A 20,323-nucleotide genomic window follows, 5' to 3' on the forward strand; every position below is an offset into this window, starting at 1 on the left:
ACATATAAAGCTAATCTTTCCAAGCTGCATATTGATGTTTTAGGTTTGTTGGCCATCATCAATGCAGAGAAAGAGAGCGATGGCTTCCACAGTGTAAAGCAATTGGAGAGTGGGGCACAAAATTTGCAGTTTTGTTCTGTTTTTGCCTCACATGACCATTGTGGTAAGGTGATCTACTGACATATGTGATACTTTTATATATTTTTGCTAAAACACTGTTAGGATCTATTAAGTTGTTTAAAAAAAAAAGCAGAAGTAGCTTTGGAAAGTATCACAATTACTCAACTAATACATGCAGGATGACTTATGTGATCATGTATACTTTTGTCTTCAGATAATGGGTGGCGGGAAGAGAGGTTCATTCCCCATGTCGTACCAAATTCCCATCTGAACCTAATCTAAAGTAGTGCTCACCTTCACTATTATTATTTTTATTATTAATCAGCATTTATATAGCGCCAACATATTATGCAGCGCTGTACATTAAATAGGGGTTGCAAATGACAGACTAATACAGACAGTGACACAGGAGGAGGAGAGGACCCTGCCCCGAAGAGCTTACAATCTAGGAGATATAAAAATCCAAACAATAAATGCCAAATAAGTAGATAACAGAAATCATTGAGACAAATACACATCAGTGTTTTAGTGTTAAAACATTTTAAAAATACTGAGCTTCAGAACTTCACAAAGTAACTCTGAAGTCCTCCAGGGACTTGTAAACAGTCAAGTTTTAAAGTCTACAATGAACAGCTGCTTAGGGACATGAACGTGTCTTCCAGCAATATAAACAGGCATGACAACAAAAGTGAGTCTAAAACATGAGATTTATATTAAATGTGTCACAAACTTGGGCCATTCACACTAAATGTATCATGAAAAAATGCCAAAGAAATGGCTGTGTCATTACTGCAAACGCCACATTTTATGTTCTGGTTCCTATAGCGGCCCCGTCCATCCACCCACTTGGTTCTCTACTGGGAGAAATGTTATGGGTTGGAGCCGAGTTTTATATAAAAAGATTTTTACATAAATTCCGTCTGCAGCTTTTTGTAGTTCTGACATGCAGCTTGTACCGATAAACCAATGCTTGTGTATTTTTTCATACGCTTCATTTGAACTGGCCAGATTTGTGACAGGCGCAAAACAGACCAAGATTAGTGAGTCAAACCAGCCCAATAATACGTGCCCCATAACAAATGTTTATCTGCAAACATCAAAAGACTTCCTGATTGCACTGCCCTGGCCACGCTCATCTTAGACACTTCTGGGCAAATTTGTCCCCTGGTGGCCATTCTCGCCCCCTAGTGGTCATACTCTAAGAACCCAAAGCTAAGCACAACCTGCCAGTGCTGCCTCCTTGTGGTCACACTCACCTTCCTCACACATCAGTTGTCATGATTACAACAACACTTGCCAAGAAAGTGCCCACAACAGCCTTGGCCATATTTATTTTGGAGCGCCCCTGATCATGCTTGCCATGACTGTACCACACATTACCTATAGTCAGGAACAGATCACGTGCTCAGTGCCTCTGCTCGTGCCATACAGGTGCCAGTAATCACACTGGCAGTGCCAGGCATCTTGTCACACCTGCGCACCCACATTCAGGCTGGCACAATGCCATCAATGCCAGGCTCAACTTGAAAACAGAGGGCGGCATAGGGCGCAGTAATTGGCATTTTGTGACAACACCCCCAATGTGTACAGTGACAGCGGCTCCTCACACCCCTCTGCCTCCATGAGGAGCCCGGACATGACAGCTCCGACACTGCTTGACAGGCTGTGCCCCCCCCCCCAGTCACACAGCGCCTTACCTCAGCACGACTCCGCTTCTTCCCCCCGGGAGGTACGTGCTCCCTGCTTCCCCCAGGGGAGGAGGATAGCTCGGCTCTCCTTGGCTTTCCTCCTGCGCCTGTTGCACATTTAATCCTTCGGGTTACTGTTATGTCTGCAGCTCTGCTATACGGAGCTATACACAGCTTGTCCAGCCAGCAAACCCCCCGCTCACTCAGCAGCGCCACCTGTCTACTGTAATGCTGCACACCGACCCACAGCACCACGCCCCCATCCGTCAGCCTGCAAGTCACGGCGCGCGCTCTCCACGGACTACAGCCTGCAATGCAACGCGCGCGCACTCCCAGGTTACACGACATACTGCGCGCACACTCCTGCCCGAAATTCACGGCGCACGCCCTCTATGGACTCCCAGCCTGCAATGCAAGGCGCGCGAACTCCCAGCGTGCAAGGCATGGCGCGCGTGCACGCTCCCTCTAGCCTTTCGGCTTGCGGTACATGCAACGCGTAATATTTTCCTGCCATAGCATTCTCTGCTCCGTATTTAAGACAACCATAATTACTAGAGAAGGTTATATTTTAACAAAAACGTGCTGCTGTCTATGTAGGTGGAAATGTCTGTTGGCAGACATTTTCTCGAAGCCGATTAATTCGAAAGAAACATTTTATTAGCTGTCAACAAACTTATAGTTACAGTCTAGATTCCACTATTAAAAAAAGAGGTGACTCGCGTCACATATAACGTATTGCTCGTTAAATGTACATTCCTATACTGATAGGCGTGATTTTGCTTCTACCTGCGATGTGTTGAAACAATAAATAAGTTGTGTAAGTGGAGCTGTCAGATCACGTGGTGGGAATGAACCAATAGAGACACGCACGGTTGTTGTCTTGTCAAGCTGCCTTTGCCATCTTCCAGTAACTGCTGACTGTCCCGCTGGAAATATTCCTATTGGAGGGAGGTTCCCTCAGCAGCCAATGGGAAAGGAGTATAGAGGAGGCGGGCTTGTGCCGTGTGACCCTGAAGTAGTTGGCAGCTGTTGTGTGGCTGTAATATCAGTCAGTGTGTGAGGAGACTTGGTGGTCTAAGGTTGTTGTACCAGCATGTCCTTGTAGAAGCAGTTATGTCATAAAGAGTTTCTGAAATGCCTCAACACATATTTTGGGAAGAGAACTTGTACATAAACAAATATGGCAGATGCAAATATGGATGTTGTGTTAACTTTGCACCACTGTTGCCAACCTGCTTTTTTAGTAAAAAAAAAAAAAATACAAAATATTTCACAGTACAGACAAATAGAACACATTTTTTTGAAAATGTAAAAGATAAAACTGCAAAGCAACTAAATCCTAAATGAGTGCATCATTACCCTCCCTGGCAGTCTGAATAATAAGTATTTTTAAATGTCAAAATAATACAATAAAAAAATACCTATAATTTTAAATTTCCAGCCTTCCAGCCACACTCTCGCACTGCCCGGCCCAGCCGGCATCTGCGTCCCCTGGCCTGGCGTCTCCAACGTTCACATGCCGGGGAAGCAGATGCCCGACATTGCTGGAGGAAGCCGCGGGAATGTGGGGACCAGGTAAAATGTGCAAACTCCCTGGCAATTCCACCCAAGTGTGGCTCAGGGTTACTGCTTATGGTATAGATAATTCACCCCAAGCCACACTCGGGATTACCGCTAGGGAGGTTAAAGAGATGTGTGTCCTCAAAATGTGTCCTCAGAATGGCAATTTTCATTTCAGCATGTTCTTCATAGTTAATAAAGCAGAAGTAAACCCAAAACAATTAAATCACGCTTACATTTATTCCCGCAGATCAGTCTGTTTGTCGGGAGGTGATATCAGCAATTTTTTTTCCATGAGGGCCCGAGATTAAGGCATGCGCAGAAGAAGATGCCAAGAGCCTCCCGTGACGTATGTATTCCTAGAGGCTTTAAAACAAAAAAAGGATGTTACCCATTTATGTGCATCGGGCCACTGTTGGGAGGGAAGGTGCCTGGTATGGCCAAAAAGAGGGGCACATGCTGTGTGTCCATAAATATCCATAAATATTTGGACACAGACACAGTTTTTATAATTTTGGAACTGAAATGAAACAATTGAGATGCAGTTGAAGTGCAAAATGTTTAGCTTTAAATTATTGGGTTGAAGAAAAATTTTGGAACACAAATTAACACAATCCCATAATTTCAGGAGCTCCAATGAAATTGGACAAATAATTATAGTCAAAAATTTTCACAATTTCACTTTTTTTAATTTTTAATATCTTTATTAAATTTTTTTATTTTTGAACTTACAATATTAAGTTATATATTTTCATCCTTAATACAAAAACAAAAGGGGTAAAGGGAAGGCAGGACAAAACCAATAATACTATAAGTAGCTGGCTACTTTTAATTCATCACAAAATAATAATCTAAAATAAATCATTCCATTCATAGCCACATTATATCTATTTAAAATTACAGCATTATATTTATTTTCTATAGTGTTACAACATCCATTTCAATATTCTTTATAGTGGTAATGATAAATTCCATAATTTACAGAATATTTTCAGGGAAAAAAATTTGTGGGTTCTACTGTAAAGAGATTGATATCACACCTCATCAGTGGAAAAAAAAGTGATTCTTAATATAAAATGACAATCTTAAAAGCGAACTTTGCTTTAAATATATCTACCATTATAGTGAAAATAAACATTTTCACTTTTATTGCTTTGTTGAAAAATCCTTTATTGCTTTGTTAATAATCCTGCCAATGACTGCCTAAAGTCTTGAACCCATGGGCATCACCAGACACTGAGTTTCCTCCATTGTAATGCTTTGCCAGGCCTTTACATACTTATATCGTTAGGTTACTAAAAGACATAAGTCCATCAAGTTCAACCACTAGGGAAATAAACATATTTCAGATATAAAATCCCATGGACACAGTGAATCCAGAGGAAGGAAAAAAAACCCGGTACAATTTGCTCTTACTGGGAAAAAAGAATTGCTTCCTGATTCAATTTACTTTAATCCCCAGTCATATTCTGTGCTTCTAGGGAAGCATCCAGCTTTTTCTTAAAGCAATCTACAGTAGTTGTTGAAACTACTTCCTGAGGGAGCCGATTCCACATTTTCACAGACCTTACTGCAAAGGCTTTTAGTTGCTGTTAATTTGTGGGTTTTTTGTCTGACATCTGTGATGTGTGTGCTTGACTGGGTTGTGATCAGGTGGCTGACTAGGCCATTGGAGAAAATTCAATTTATTTGACTTAATAAACTTCTGGGTTGCTTTCACTGTATGTTTTGATTCACTGTCCATCTGTATTGTGAAGCACTGTCCAATCAACCTACCTGAATTAGGCTGGATTTGAACAGACAGTATGGCCCCGATTTATCAAAGCTCTTCAAGGCTGGAGAAAATACACTTTCATCAGTTAAGCTGGGTGATCCAGCAAACCTGTAATGGATCTGGTTCAGGATTCAAAACTTTTGCTAGCACTCTGCCACGTTCCAGCACATAACCTCTTTTGAGAGATTGTGTGCCCATACTCCAAGGGTTTCACTCCTCTATATACCACCTCCTGCACAGTTCAGTTCGTGAAATCTCAGGCAAGTTCAAATATTTGCTAAAATTGGAGGAGGTCTTGGGGCGGACCCTGGATTTAGATGACTGGCAGGAGATTTAGGAGGCCGCTAATAAGAGCTCTATTTGTATGTTATATAAGGAAAACTTATAAAAAATCATTTTCAGATGGTATCATACCCTGGTTGTACTCCATCGGCTATTCTCGGGTACTGACCCTAACCGTTGGCGTTGCAGGGACCCCCAAGGCACTCTGGAGCTTATCTTCTGGTCCTGTTCTAATATTAAAGGTTATTGGTCTCGAGATAACTCATTGCTTTCAGAGGTGGATCAGATGCAGTTATCCCTGGATCCTCTGACCCACCTTTTGGGCCAACCACTTAAGATGTTACCCAAATTCGCTCGCAAGCTTGTATCACATATTTTGGAGGCGACAAGGACACTGATCCCTGCTAAATGGAAGGCTACTTTGCCCCCCTCAATGAGGATTCAGGAAGTGCAGCTTTTGGAGTACCTTACTGCTCTCCTTAGAAACACCATGGATAATTATGAAAAAACGTGGGAAGGCTGGGACCAATATTATGCTCAATTGTCCAGTGGATTCCCAGAGTCCTATTGACTTAGGCTGCAGTCACACTCCTTCCTCCTCACCTTTCCCCGCTCCCTTTTGTTCTTTTGGTTTGGTTCTCAGGAAATTTGCACTCGTTTTACTGTATAAGTTTTCTCTTCTTTTTTTATTTTTTGATACTTGACATATGTATTTCATTATCTTTGTTGTAGACTAATGTTCACTATGCACATGGACTGTGTGAAATCGCTACTCCTAAATATATGGACATTTTTTGTATTCATATACTGTCTACTGACTATGTGTATAATGTGCTAATGTTCCCATGGTCAAGATCAATTGTCTAACACTTTCGGACTTCTCATTGCATCATGACTGTGTTGCTGAAGTTTTTACACCTGTTGTTTTTCCACCTTATTGTTATTTTCTGTTTTGTAATTCTCTTGAAAATGTTTCAATAAAAATACAATTAAAAAAAAAAACATTTGCTAGCAAATGATTTTAGGAAATCCATTCCAGGTTTTCTGGATCACCCAGCTTCACTTTCCAGGCTTAGAGAGCTTTAATAAATCAGGAACTATGTCTCTGTATACCTCAGAATTTATCCAGCTGCTTCTGTCCTCTGTCACATCATTAATAAACGCTAGTGACCCAGTACCACTGGCAGCCATGCATTCCCAAACCATCCCACTGCCTCCACCGTGTTTTACAGATGATGTAGTATGCATTGGATAATGAGCTGTTCCAAGCCTTTCTATTCCTGAGGCTTATTATTGGTTTGCACATTGTGGTGAATCCTCTGCTTTCATGAAGTCTTCTCCTTATGGTAGACTTATTATTATGCCTACCTCTTCAGGAGTGTTCATCTCTGGCTGAATGTTGTGAAAAGGTTTTTATTTACCATGGAATTGATCCCTAGATCATCTACCACTGTTGTTTTCTGTAATCGTCCTGGCCTTTTTGCATTGCCAAATTCACCAGTGCATTCTTTTTTTTTTCTCGTATGTACCAAACTGTTGTCACTCCTAATATTCCTGCAGTTTCTCAGATGGGTTTTGTTCTGTTTTCAGAGACTAAGGATGGTTTCTTTCACCAGCATGGAGAGCTCATTTGACCACGTTTTTGGTTCACAGCAAAATCTTTTCTAAACAACACATGTGTAATCAACTCCAGAACTTATATCTGCTTAACTGACGATGAAAAAATGAAGATTATAAAAGTTTGGAGTCAATTGTCTAATTACCTTTGGTCTCTTTAAAAAGAGGGTTGTACATATTAAAGAACTGTAATTCCTAAACCCTTCTCCTAATTTGGGTGTAGATACCCTCAAATTTAAGCTGAGAGTCTGCATCTATTATATAACCGTAATTAAAATATGTTTTAGTAAACAGGTAAAATAATTTGTGTTATCATCCAAATATTTATGGACCTATTTTAGTTTTCGATTAAAAAAACAGATCTTGAGTGAATATTAACAATAGGTAAATGTCTCCCTTTAAGCTATGTACACACGTCAGGTCAGAAAACAATATGATTATTCGATAAACATTGACAAAAAAGTGTGAAACGACAAGCCAACAACACCCATGAACAAGAGATGTCGTTGGAAATGAACGACCGTCCAGGCGGATCCGTTGGTGAGACTTTGGTTTGCTATCTATTGTGTGAACAGTCCTGTACTGATCGTGGGTTAAAGTGTGCATGTGCTACAAATCAACGTTCGTTGCAGCACACCACCACACAATAAGTGTAAATATATGTATATATGTGTGTATATCTGTGTTCGTATATATATATATATATATATATATATATATTTACACACACACAATTTCCTGCTTTCCTTCAGAGATAATGAGGACATCAGGTGTTGCAGCTTCATGATCTGAACAGTAAACGTGTATAGAAAGAAAAAATATTTACATGATAAATACTACCATAGTTCACCAATATCTCTACCTTCTAGGTGCACACCCAGTTCAAGATCCCCCAGGTCTGTGATGCGCTGGGTCTCAGGTTTAAATCCCAGCCAGGACACTATCTGCATGGAGTTTGCAGGTTCTCCTGCGTGGGTTTCCTCCAGTTTCCTCCCACATTCTCAAAAACATGCAGTTAGTTTATATGGCTTCCCCCAAAAACTGATCCTAGGCTCCCTAAAAGATATATGACTATGGTAGAGACATTAGATTGTGAGCCCCTTTGAGAGACAGCTAGTGATATGACTAAGTACTTTGTACAGCGCTGCATAAAATGTTGGCTCTAAATAAATACTGTGTAGAAGATTGGTCAAGTAGGGGTGATATAGCATGCACCAATGTGCAAAACAGATACTTTAGCTTAGTATGAAACTGTGCCAAGCCTGTACACTGAGCCATACATATAAAAAAATGAAACAAGTCATGATTTTAGGATCTTTGGTAGCAGAGACTACATAGACTCCACAGCCTTCATTGCATATTTGCATTTGAAGAGCAAGCTGACATTGCTGCAAGATTCTGTAGCACCCCACTGTTTCTTCAGCAGCTGAAGGAAAATTGACTTTGTGATATGTTTCCCAACTCCTGGAATGAATATACTAAGTATTATCATTACATTAATTTTTTAAACAACCCTGGCGCTCAACTCAATTCTGGGACTAGGAACATTCATTGGTAAAAAGGTTGTAAAAAAGATATGACTAGCAGCCCCTAGTCTGTACCTGTTTCCTGCACCAGTTGAGAAAAATAATTATTAATAATCCTTATCCCTAAAAAGCTTATTAAACTTTTTCCAAACATGCTTTAAAAAATGCAGCAAATGGTACATTTGTGTGTGATGTGAGGAATTTGGCAGCCAACTGAAATAAATGTGCTGCCCAAAAGCATTGTCAAATGTGCCTAATTTTTTACAACGCAGTGCACGGCAGAACAAAACAGGCCAGAGTGAATTTTTACTATTCACTCTATATGATTACAATTTGTGTTTGTCATGAACAATAAACTTCTTCTTAACTTGGTGGAATATACTAGTAAATAAGTATTTGTAGAAAATACCAGCTGTAACAAACAGCTTTGTTTTCCATCAGAGCTGCATAATCATTTAGGATCACTGATTCAGAAAGTATTAAAGACAGAGGATTAGAACACTAACCAGACAGTTTATCAAACTTTCCAAGACTGGGGAAGATAGACTATCCATACAACCTACAATGAACCTGATCTACCAAACCTGGAATGGATCTAGTCCAGCATTGAAAACATTTGCCAGATAATAGCACTGACTTTAGGAAAACCATTCCAGGTTTGCTGGAGCAACCGGGCTGGAGAAGAAAAAAATGGTTTTAGTAAAGTAAGAGCCAATCACTGCCCAGGTCCATTTATCCGTTGGCCTAGGGGTAAGAATGCTACCCATTTAGGTGGGCAATTTAAAAAGGATTAAAAATGGTAGGCACAGGATAGGAGCAGGGGAAGACCCTAGGGGCCTGGCAGGGGCCCAGACTGCAAACTACTGGGGAGAAAAAGAAAGGTTCCTAGCTGTTGGCAGAGGTTGGAACTCGAGCCGTGCGACTTGGACTCAAGTCCGTCTTAAGTCGCCTAAATACCAACTTGCGACTGGACTTGGAGGTTTTGCCTAGCGACTTGCGACTTGACTTCTGGCTTTCTCTCCTGACAGCTGAACGGGACGGGGAGGAAGGCAGTGTTACAGAAGCCTCACTTCCTTCCTCCCTGCCCCCTTCAGCTGTCAGAGGAGAAAGCCGTGGATATAGAATGCGATCCTGGGCCCAAGAATAGGATCAGAACTCTGTTTCTTTATGGGGACAAATGGGGATAAATGAAGTGACTTGACTTGGGGCTCGACTTGGAAGAATTCTTTGTGAATTAAGACTTGACTTGGGACTTGGGTGTCAATGACTTGGGACTCGACTTGAAGGGTGACGACTTAGTCCAACCTCTGGCTGTTGAAGGTTTATCTGTTGCCAGGGAGAAGCTACCCAAAAAGTTAGCAGGAAAATAGTAATATGATAGGAGTCTGTTTGCGCTTATAGGAAAGAGCCTATTTTACTACCTGATATGGATGCTGAATTTGAGTTTGGATTATTAAGATTTAGAGACTAATGTATAAACTGTCTGGCAAATGAATTTTATTTGGAACCACCAAATACTCTGCTTACCAAATACTCTGTAAGTCTTTCATCAGCATAAGTCCTCTAAGTTAACACAGAGTTTTAACTATATACAGGCAGCTGTCAGCCAGTCTGCTAATGCAATAACTCACATACCTTAATAAAAAATAACAAAAACATTGTTTAGTTAATGTTTAACAAAACCTCTATGCATTTTAGGGGTCTTATTTATTAGTGTCCTGGTATACCAATATATGGCTATGTACTACAGCATGTATAGCCAGAGGGTTAGACTTTTTGTGAAGCTTTTATTGCTGTGTTCCCGCTACAGAGATAATATTTTACCCTTCTGTAAATTTGACTTTGAAATGATTAGTTCCTATGATGGTAATTCTGTGACAGTGATGGTAATTTCCTTTCATTTCCTATTGTGTCTCTAGAAGAATAGGAATTGAAAATAAATCCAACCAGTGGGATACAAACAGCAAAACAATAACCTGATATGGGTTTCCTACTGTATCCAAATAAAAAAATAGGCTTGGCTTTGCATACCCTGTACAGTGTAGGAAAACTGCCCTTGACTCCTGTGTTGTTCTTATCTTAAGCCATGCATTTGCTGAGTGCTTGTTTTGTCTCTCCACTTTACAGGTCATTGGTTTCTACACTGGGCTGCGTGTACACCATGCTCTCTTTTCAATTAATACCATGAGCACAAGTCCGATTATTACTGGTCAGGCTAATAAAATACCAAACAGATGACAAATCTGCAAAGTAAAGTGAAAGGGTAACATTTTGGAAAAGAGAAGGAAGATGATAAATAAAAAAAATAGATTGAAAAGGGATAGTATGGAAAAAAAGGAAAATGTTTAAATTGTCCACAAAATCCTTCAGTGATCCTTTGCAAAATGACTCAATTTCATCCTTCCACTCAGATATTTTTTTAATCCATTATTCCTGAAGGATTTGTCCTTCGTTCTGTCTGCCAGTTATATAAATATAGACAGAGGAGTTACAGCTTATCTTGACATTTGTGTCGTTTTTATTTTTCTGAAGGCTTTCAAATAATTTTTAGACTATTTGCTTGGCTGTAAACATCAGATGGCTGTTAAGTTTTGTGAGTAGACTTTAATTTGTGAAGTAATTTTATGATTCATGGTTGTTTGTGCATTTCCTGAACTTTCAAAAGTAAATTTATAGAATAAATAACAAAGCAAGTCTATATATTAAGTACAATTGCCTCTTGTGTTATTCAGGAATGATTTCTAAAATTACACAGGTCAACAAAAAATTAGTTTTGATAATCATCAGAAACCACAGCAAATTTTTCTAAATTAGTTTTTCAAGCAGTTTTTAGATCTGTTCTTAGTTTTTCTCTAACACGTACAGTTCCTGAGGTATGAGTACTATTATAGTTAACATTGTACGTGCATGTATTTTGTACTAAAACGTAAGCTCTATTGAAGTGAATGTTAATACATCTTCAGTGTGACGTAAATAAGGCACAGTGTGGTATAGATCTACTGAACAGTGGCAGTCAGGTACCATTGTTTCTTCAGAAATGCGTAGAGTATGATTTTCTTGTGTACTTTTTCAGTCCCTTTGTCTGGATTGTCGCAGTACAGCATCCAGCAGTAGTCAGCCATCATACTTTTATTCCAGAAACCTTGGTAGCGGTGCTCCATTAACTGAATGTCCTGGTGAAAATGTTCTCCTTGTTCGTCACTCACAATACCAAGATTTTCTCAGGAAGAATTCTAGATTTGAGTGGAAGAAATGTATTTTTAATGACATCCGACAACCCAGTTTCTGGTATAATTCAAGCAGATTTTGAACTTCTTCCTTGTATGCAGGAGACTTACGGTTGGCCAGGAAATTTTCACATAGCCACTTGAATGCATCGCAAGCTTCTAGCTCAGCTAGTGAGAGAGATTGTTTGAAAACATCAACCTGCAAAACAGATTTGATCTGTGGTCCTATAAATATGCCTTCCTTAATTTTTGCAGTGCTTATGTGTGGAAACTTCTCAACAAGGTACTGAAAACCCATGGTGTTTGAATTACCCATGGCCTTTACAAAGTTCTCCATCAAGCCTAACTTGATATAGAGAGGTGGCAGAAATATTTTATGCGGATCAACCAGATGCAGAAACTTGACACTGCTTGGTCTGGGGTTATAGGTATATAGGTATATAGCTTACAGGTATATAGGTTATAGGTATAGGCTTATATGTGTCTCTTGGTAGCTTGACATAATGGTCTACCATAGATCGGCTGTCCTACATAGGAAATAGGAATTATTTTGTGAATCCTCCTTGCATTCCCATCAGCAAGCCAATGACCTTTAGATCCCCACAGATGTTCCACTGGTGTGTTTTATACTGGATTACTTCAAGTAGTAACTTCATGTTGTCAATGGACACCTTTAAGTTAACGGAATGGGCAATCAGTAAACTTGGTTTGGAATTACCATTATGAGGTAGGACTGCTTTCAAGCTTCTTTTAGTGGAATCAATGAAGATACGCCATTCAGATGGAACATGCTCTCGTGACAAACTGGTAAATAGTGCATTTATATCATGACAGTAACACAGTGAGCCATCATCGGTGAAGAACGTTGCCAAGTTATGATTTTGTTTTCTGTAGTGAGTTACAGTTACATCCTTTGCAAGCAAGTGCTTCTGTTTAAGTCTTGAAGCAAGAAGTTCTGCCTTGTCTTTAGAGAGATTTAGATCATGAACGAGATCATTCAGCTCTGCTTGTGTAAAGGTCTCTGGTTCTGAATCACCCAAGTAGTCAGGATCAGATGATTCAGGGTTGTAACTGGCTGCAATCCAGCACATTTCTCATCACCTTCTACAGAAGCAAGGCCATCATGTGGCGGTACCGGAACTGGCAATGAATCATCATGGGGAACAGGCCTAATTGCAGAATCGAGGCTAGGATATACAATGTTGTGCTTAGTTTTACCTGAGAATCCACTTTTGTTGCTGTGGCAAAAATAGCAGTTGATTAGATGGTCTCTTGGTTCTCTCCACACCATCGGGATTGCAAATGGCATTGCTGCTTTGCACGAATTTAGCCAGTCACGCAGTCTGTTGGAACAACTAGTACAGATGACATGTGTAGCCAAGATTTATCCTGGTCACCAACTGGACAGCCAAAATATAATTTGTATATCTTTTTAAGTTCTGTGGTAATATGGCAACATTGTGCTTTCGTCGTGAATGAACCACACAGGTAACAGAAACTGTATGGATCATTAAGGCAATTTCTGGGCATGATAACGAATGAAATCAACCTTAAAAAAAGAAAACTGTTGTTAAATGTTGTAATATGTTAAGGCTATTTATAATGGATTTCACACAATATTTATTAGCTGCATCACAAAAACTATATGTGCTAGAGAAAAACTGAACACAGATTTGTAATCCGCATCAAAAATACAACAAAGCCGCAAAGAGAATGTAAATTCAAAACAATAAATGTAATACAGTATATTGCAGCTTACCAGTCATTAGATGCGCTGGCTACATTTTCAGCAACTACAGAAAATTAAATTATTATAGAAATTAAGTGTTCCATGAGTTGACATAAAAGCAAACAAAAAATCATGTTGTAAAAAAAACTTGTGTAAACTACACAAACTTGTGTAAACTTGCAGAAGGACAAGAAGTGGGGTATTTAAAGAGTTAGCCAGTAAAAAAAAAGGGAAAAGCCTGTAAACATTCACTACATCTAAGAACTGGTAAGCTGTTTTTTATTACATTTTTGTTCCTGGGTTTACATACATTTTATTCACAGATTCATCTAGTCTGTTGCAGCCATATTTAGCACATTTTTCACATTACATCTTGGCAGACCTGTTGCCTTTCCCCCAGGATTCTGTGCATACCATAATATGAATACTATGAAAACTATGACAATCAGCCCCTAGAGTCTGAAAGTGTATTGTCTGTGTAAAGAATGATAACAAATATGTAGGACCTGATGTAAAGTTCGTACTTTTATACTCAAAGACAATTTAAGTAAATGCACTCCTAAAAGTAACTCTCAGTCAGTTTAAGGCTGCCTTGCAAACAGTAAATATTTTTTTTTTGTTCAATAAATTTTTTATTACATTTTAGGGTGGGAAGAAGAGGGTGGGGTAGAGGACATTTCATCCAATAAATTACAATATTATGGAAACAAAAAAACATCACTAACAGTAATGCATCACATATGGAGTCATATATTGGTTAAAAGATAACGGTTGCAGGATTAAGAGACCAGAAAAAAATATATAACCGTTATCGAACCAAAAACATGGCTTCACTAAAGGGTTGGGGAGGGTGGTAAGTAGGGCAGTAGGGGCAGTATGGGGTGTTGGGAAGACAAACCAACTATGGGAATCAAGTTAATAAAATCATATTATGAGACATGCTCTGTCAAAACAGGTTGGCATATACTTTTCAACCTAGGGTGACCATACACTAGATAAGTTTTAGAATCATACATACTGCAGCAGTCAGTGAGTCGGAGGTGAAACTAGCCACCTGCTACAAACTATTGAATGCATGAGTTAGGTGTGGCACTAGCATTTATAATAACAGGTGGTGAAGCCATCTTGGCCCGGTTTCTTACCTGTTTTGAGAGATTTATTGGCTGTAAGGACTTCAGTCTGCGTTATGTTCTTCTCTAATATAGAGAGCAAGGAAGAAGGGATGTCCAAAAAAGATATCCTGGAAAGGAGATTTTCCACTAATGGTGCATTAAAGGTGGGATTGGCTAAATAAAGCAAAACATTCTTTAAAGATGGTTAAGACCTGGGCAGGATTACTGGTTAAAATTTCACTAGATAGTTATAATTTATGGGTTTGTAAGACTTATCCATATCCCTGAATTTGTTGGCCAGAAGGTAATTGGGCTTATCTCCTTTAGGATAAAATTTGTGTTGAAAACATTTATGATACCTTTCGGCTTCATCCATAAGGCATAAGTCTAATTTTGTTCGAGTTGATAAAAAAATCACTCAGCTGAGTTGTGTGGGGTGCCTTAAAAGCCAGGGATGCCTGCATATATGCTGGCATATATGCAAAGTTTCCTCTCTCTCTGTGTTATCTGTATTTATTCTGTAATAAACTTTAACTTTGTGTGCCTTCCAAAGATTAAGCGGAGTAGAGGCTGAAGTCTCATTAAGAGCAAAATAATTATTAAGGGTTGGCCAAAGTGATAGCACTACTTCAGGATGGTAAAGCAGAGTCCCTTAGGAAGCACATATATGGTGTCGGGTAGAAGGGGGATTATAGGGAGTAAAGGGATAGTAGGACAGTATCCTGATCAGACCAGGAAGTTGGAACCATTTTGGATTAAAGGACTAAGGCAGGGGTCGAAACCTTTACTATCAAAAGAGCCATTTTGCCTCCTCTTCCACTAAAGAAAAATAGTCTGGAGCCGCAAAACATACCACAGTTTATAAACTTTTAAAAGTTTTAATATTTTTTTAATTTTACCTGTTACAACAAGTGTGCATGTGTAGGCCTACTTTGAAATAAATTAAACACTGAACTATGCCCCTAGAAGCCTCCAGCTTCTAACGTATCATCCTGTTACATTACAAGCTGGAGGCTTCTAATGTAACAGGGTAGATTTTTTTGATGGGCAGAGTTCTTTATGTTCTGACGATGCCTTAGCGATGAAATTTTAAGGGGTGTTAGCCACAGATGTCCCTCATTTGCAGCTTTAATTTTGTTCACCTGTACCCCCCAATTGTGAGTAATTGGGGTTCAGGTGCTAGAAGCCTCCAGCAATGTGTAACAGGGTAGATTATTTTGATGGGCAGAGTTCTTTATTTTATGACGATGCCTTAGCGATGAAATTTTAAGGGGTGTTAGCCACAGGTGTCCCTCATTTGCAGCTTTAATTTTGTTCACCTGTACCCCCCAATTGTGAGTAATTGGGGTTCAGGTGCTAGAAGCCTCCAGCAATGTGTAACAGGGTAGATTATTTTGATGGGCAGAGTTCTTTATTTTATGACGATGCCTTAGCGATTCAATTGTAGGTGGTGTTAGCCATAAGTGTCCCCTACTTGCATCTCTATTTTGGTCACCTGTACCGCCTCCCCCCCATTCCAGAGAAATTGGGGTTCAGATGCTAGATGCTTCCAGCAATGTGTAACAGGGTAGATTTTTTTGATAGGCAGAGTTTTTATGAATTTTTAGGAGGTGTTAGCCACAGGTGTCCCGTATTTGCACCTCAAATTTTTTTCACCTGTACCCCCATTTCGAGATTAATTGGGGTTTAGGTGCTAGAAGCCTCCAACAATGTGTAACAGGGTAGGAGTTTTTTGATGGGTGGAGTTTTTAGGAGGTGTTAGCCACAGGTGTCCCCCACTTGCACCTCTAATTTTGTTCACTTGTACCCCCTTCCTGTTCCAGAGAAATTGGGGTTCAGGTGCCTCCAGCAATGTGTAACGGTAGATTTTTTTGATGGGCAGAGTTCTTTATGTTCTGATGATAGCCTAACAATTAAATTTTAGGGGGTGTTAGTCACAGGTGTCCCCCACTTGCACCTACATTTTTGGTTTTGTACATCTCCCCATTCCAGAGGAATTGGGGTTCAAAGGAGGGGGATGTCATTGTACACACCCATTTGTACACGCCCCATGGTAGATTTTTTTCACTGGTAGATTTTTTTCATTAGAACACCGGATAGGGAATCCCCCTCCTCCGCAGTGTCTTGGGAGGAAGGGGATCCCCCATCAGAGATCTCCCCGCGGCAGCCGAAGGGAGCCACAACAAGGAGGCTGAAGAGCCGCATGCAGCTCCGGAGCCACAGGTTGCAGACCCCTGGACTAAGGGAATAGAGGTATGGTAAAGGAGGATGTGATCTATGCAGGAGTAGGAATTATGGGGATGGGAAAAGAAAGAATAGTCCTTCTTGGTAGGGCACAAAGAATGCCATGAGTCTACCAGGGTATGGCGATCAAGTAGAGATCTAAGGTCACTAGCTGATGGATTCAGGCTCCTATAATCTGATAGTCCACGTGAGTCTAACTTGTCTAGGTGAGGATGTAGGAACATATTCGTATCTCCCACACAGATCAAAGGATCCTTTGCCATGTTGTGAGATCTTATGAAATAATAGGGACATAAAGGGCAATTGGCCTGTATTTGGACTGTAATAGGAAACTAACGTGCATGGGTGATCACCTATTAGTCCAACCAATATTAGGTAGAGACCAGCTGGGTCTTGTATGATCTTGGTGAGGGTGAATCTTGTCGATATACGTAAAGCTAATAAAACTCCCCTATGTTTAGTAGGGGCACAGGCAGTGTACACCTGCGGATATGTGTGAATGAAATATCTTGGGCCTGAAGAGAGAGAAAAATGGATCATTTGGAGACATATGCTGTCAGCATGTAGTGATCTGGCGAATCGGAAAGCTTAGGTGCGTTTCTGGGGCACATTAAGGCCCTGGGCATTTAAAGAGGCAATACATAAAGGCATGTTATAAGATTTAAAATCAAAGAAGTTAGGCTAGAGTATGACTCCTACTGTCATCGTTCAGGGGATGCCAGAAGGATCAAGCCACTGGAGAGTTGGTTGAGGTAACAGTATAGCACGATCGGTCTGCAATGTAAGGCTAATTAAATCCCAGGAGGTACGGAGCTCGCCTAACTTGTGGCCATTCAAAAGCTCTGTGCATACGCTCCCATTACAGAGCATTTTATGCCCCAAAAAAAGATAGGACTAGTCACCCGTATTGTCAGCTCCCTGCACCTGATTTCTCTTTATTATTATTAATAATATTAATATTAATATTTAAGACTGCATGTACATGACTACCTAGGCATAGTCACATACAAGGAACATATTTGCCCTAGGTTTATGAACTAAAAGCGTACCTAAACTCCGAATTTTCATTTTTCATAAAAGGGTAGACGACCCTTCGATGCAAGGTAAAAATTCTGTTTTTTTTTTTTTTTTAGGTACAATGGGAACGCAAAGCCTCCCGGGATACCTACGTCAGGCATCCCGGGAGGCTCTTGGAGGCATGCGCAGAAAGGAGCCATTTTGCGCAAAGAGAAAAACTGATCTCACACATGCGCATCGAGATAGGCAAAAAATGTTTTCTATCCTACGTCACCCAATCTCGTGCCTGAAGATAGCGGCGCCCTGAGTGCCGGCTCTGGGCAGATGCCCAGATGACGCTGGACCTGATGCAGGACAATCCCGGAGCGATCGGACTGTCCTGAAGGATTGAAGGTAAGTGTTTTGTGTTTTTTTTGCACTTTTGAGTTTAGTTCCTCTTTAAAATGAATGCAAGTTTACTTTAAGTTGAACAGTATGTAGAAAAGATTTTTTTTTAAAACGGTAGATTCTCTTTCAGTAAAGGCAGACAAGTTATAAGTTTTCAGCTTGGGGAACATTGTAATCGTTCCTTTTCAACCGCACAAAAAGAGAAACATTTGAAGCTAATTGTAGACTAGACGACAGCCAGCTTTATGCGTACTGAGACCTTTTTGCCTGGCAGATTAAACTAGGCTATGAGCCTTGAAACTGACTATAGTTGGCTAAAATAAGCATACTAAAACAGTTTCTTTTACATGAACTTTATTAAACATTTTAAGGATACAGTTACAAAGAAAATGAACATAGGATCATTGATACGAGGTAAAGAACAAAGCTGATACAAACAAATTATAAACCCCCCTACATTTAAAGAATTAAGACTAAAAATTACAAAACAGATTAGTAATTTGGTGCCAGTGAAGGCATATAAAACAATTTAAAGCAGAACGATTAACAGAGAAAAGCCATTTATGCTTCAACTATTTCTTTATCTGGAGGGAAGGGGAAAGAAGGGAGATAGATAGGAGAGCTCAGAAGGAAAGTGGAGGGGAAAAAAGGGGGGTTGTGGTGGACGGTTTTTGGTTAAAATCCCCTCATCCCTAGGGGGAAGCTAAAAAAGCCATAAATCACTTAAAGTGTACCTAAACTCAGAAATTTCACTTTACATTAAAGGGTGGACAACACTTTTTTATGTAAGGTAAAAATTATGTTTTTTTTTTAAAGTGCAACAACCTTTTTTTTAAAGAGTGCAGCACGCCCCCTAATTCTCGATTGCATAGGAGATCGAGAATGAATGGAAGCGCACAGCCTCTCAGGTGTAATGCGCCTGGGCACACAAACCACAACCAACTCCAGATATCCTTCTATCACGTTTTATTAATGTCATAAAACACGACAAGGGTTAAGTCCAAATAAGCAAAGTACAGGAGGGTAAGACAAAGGCAGGTCAAGAACAATCCGAGGTCAAGCCAGGCAGCAGACAAGAATAGTCATAAACAATCCGAGGTCAGGGCAGGCAGAGTTCAGGCAAGAGTCAGGTTCAGACCAGGTCGCTATGGAAATGACAAATGATATTAGCATAAACCAATACAAGGACGCACCCAAGCACACTGTGTTCACAGAGGCTTATAGCGGGCAATGGTCCACAGGACAGGCTCTCCTTAAAGGGCCAGAGTGACCAATGACCTTGCGCCACCTGACACCATTTGATTGGACAGTAACTGAATCCCCTGCGGCCGCCCTCGGGGGGTACAAGAGGCACGCATGGTAGCGCACGCACCTCTTCCCACAGCACCCCTAGGACGTGCACTACTTTGCACATCCAAAGGAGTGCTGAGAACAGGAGTTTCTGTAACCACGTTCATAGAGATGCAAGGGATGCCACCTGGCCAAACAGCAGCCTCGGCCATGCTGCCTGCTACAGCGGTGTCTCCCTCTGCGACTGGGATCCCCAGGGACGCCGCTGCAGTCAAAGGCAGCCCCCCCCCAGTGAAAATTCATGCATGCCCCTTAAAGGGTATGGGAGAATGGGCACTGGGCAAAAAGGGCACTGAACTCTCTGTCAACTCATGGAACCAGGGAGGAATCCCCACCTCCACTAATTTAAACTGTGGGTGTCCCTGTCTCTATGTTGCTAGACTGAGCTTGTTTAGGGCCAATTTGTAGTCCACAAATATCATGACAACCATTAAGGGGGAATAAAGGCACTAGAGATCATATAGAGTGAATCACATTTTGCTCTAGACAAAAAAGGACTGTCACAGTTTTGTCCATGGTGTACATCCCATAGGATAAAAGTCCATTGGCAAGTCCAAACGAATGAATGACCCAAACAGAAGATCCGAGCTTTTTCATGCTACTAAGCAATTCAATTGGGCTTATAGAGATAAAGTGGATTAAGAAAACAGAAACAATATTGTAAACAGTTCAAATTTAAAATGCTAATAA

The 20,323-nt window shown here is 40.4% G+C and overlaps 1 protein-coding gene across 1 annotated transcript in view; it reads right to left on the reverse strand.

Moving 5' to 3' along the window:
* LOC140325941 (signal transducer and activator of transcription 5B) overlaps positions 1–2,029 on the reverse strand; it is a 102,574-nt gene extending 100,545 nt beyond the window's left edge. Inside the window, exon 1 of the mRNA XM_072404064.1 lies at positions 1,818–2,029. The gene's annotated coding sequence lies outside the window, so the exon portion shown is untranslated. The remainder of the gene's footprint in view (positions 1–1,817) is intronic.
* Between the last annotated feature and the right edge of the window lie 18,294 nt (positions 2,030–20,323).

Source organism: Pyxicephalus adspersus, chromosome 3, assembly GCF_032062135.1.
Source record: "Pyxicephalus adspersus chromosome 3, UCB_Pads_2.0, whole genome shotgun sequence".
NCBI classification, from domain to species: domain Eukaryota; kingdom Metazoa; phylum Chordata; class Amphibia; order Anura; family Pyxicephalidae; genus Pyxicephalus; species Pyxicephalus adspersus.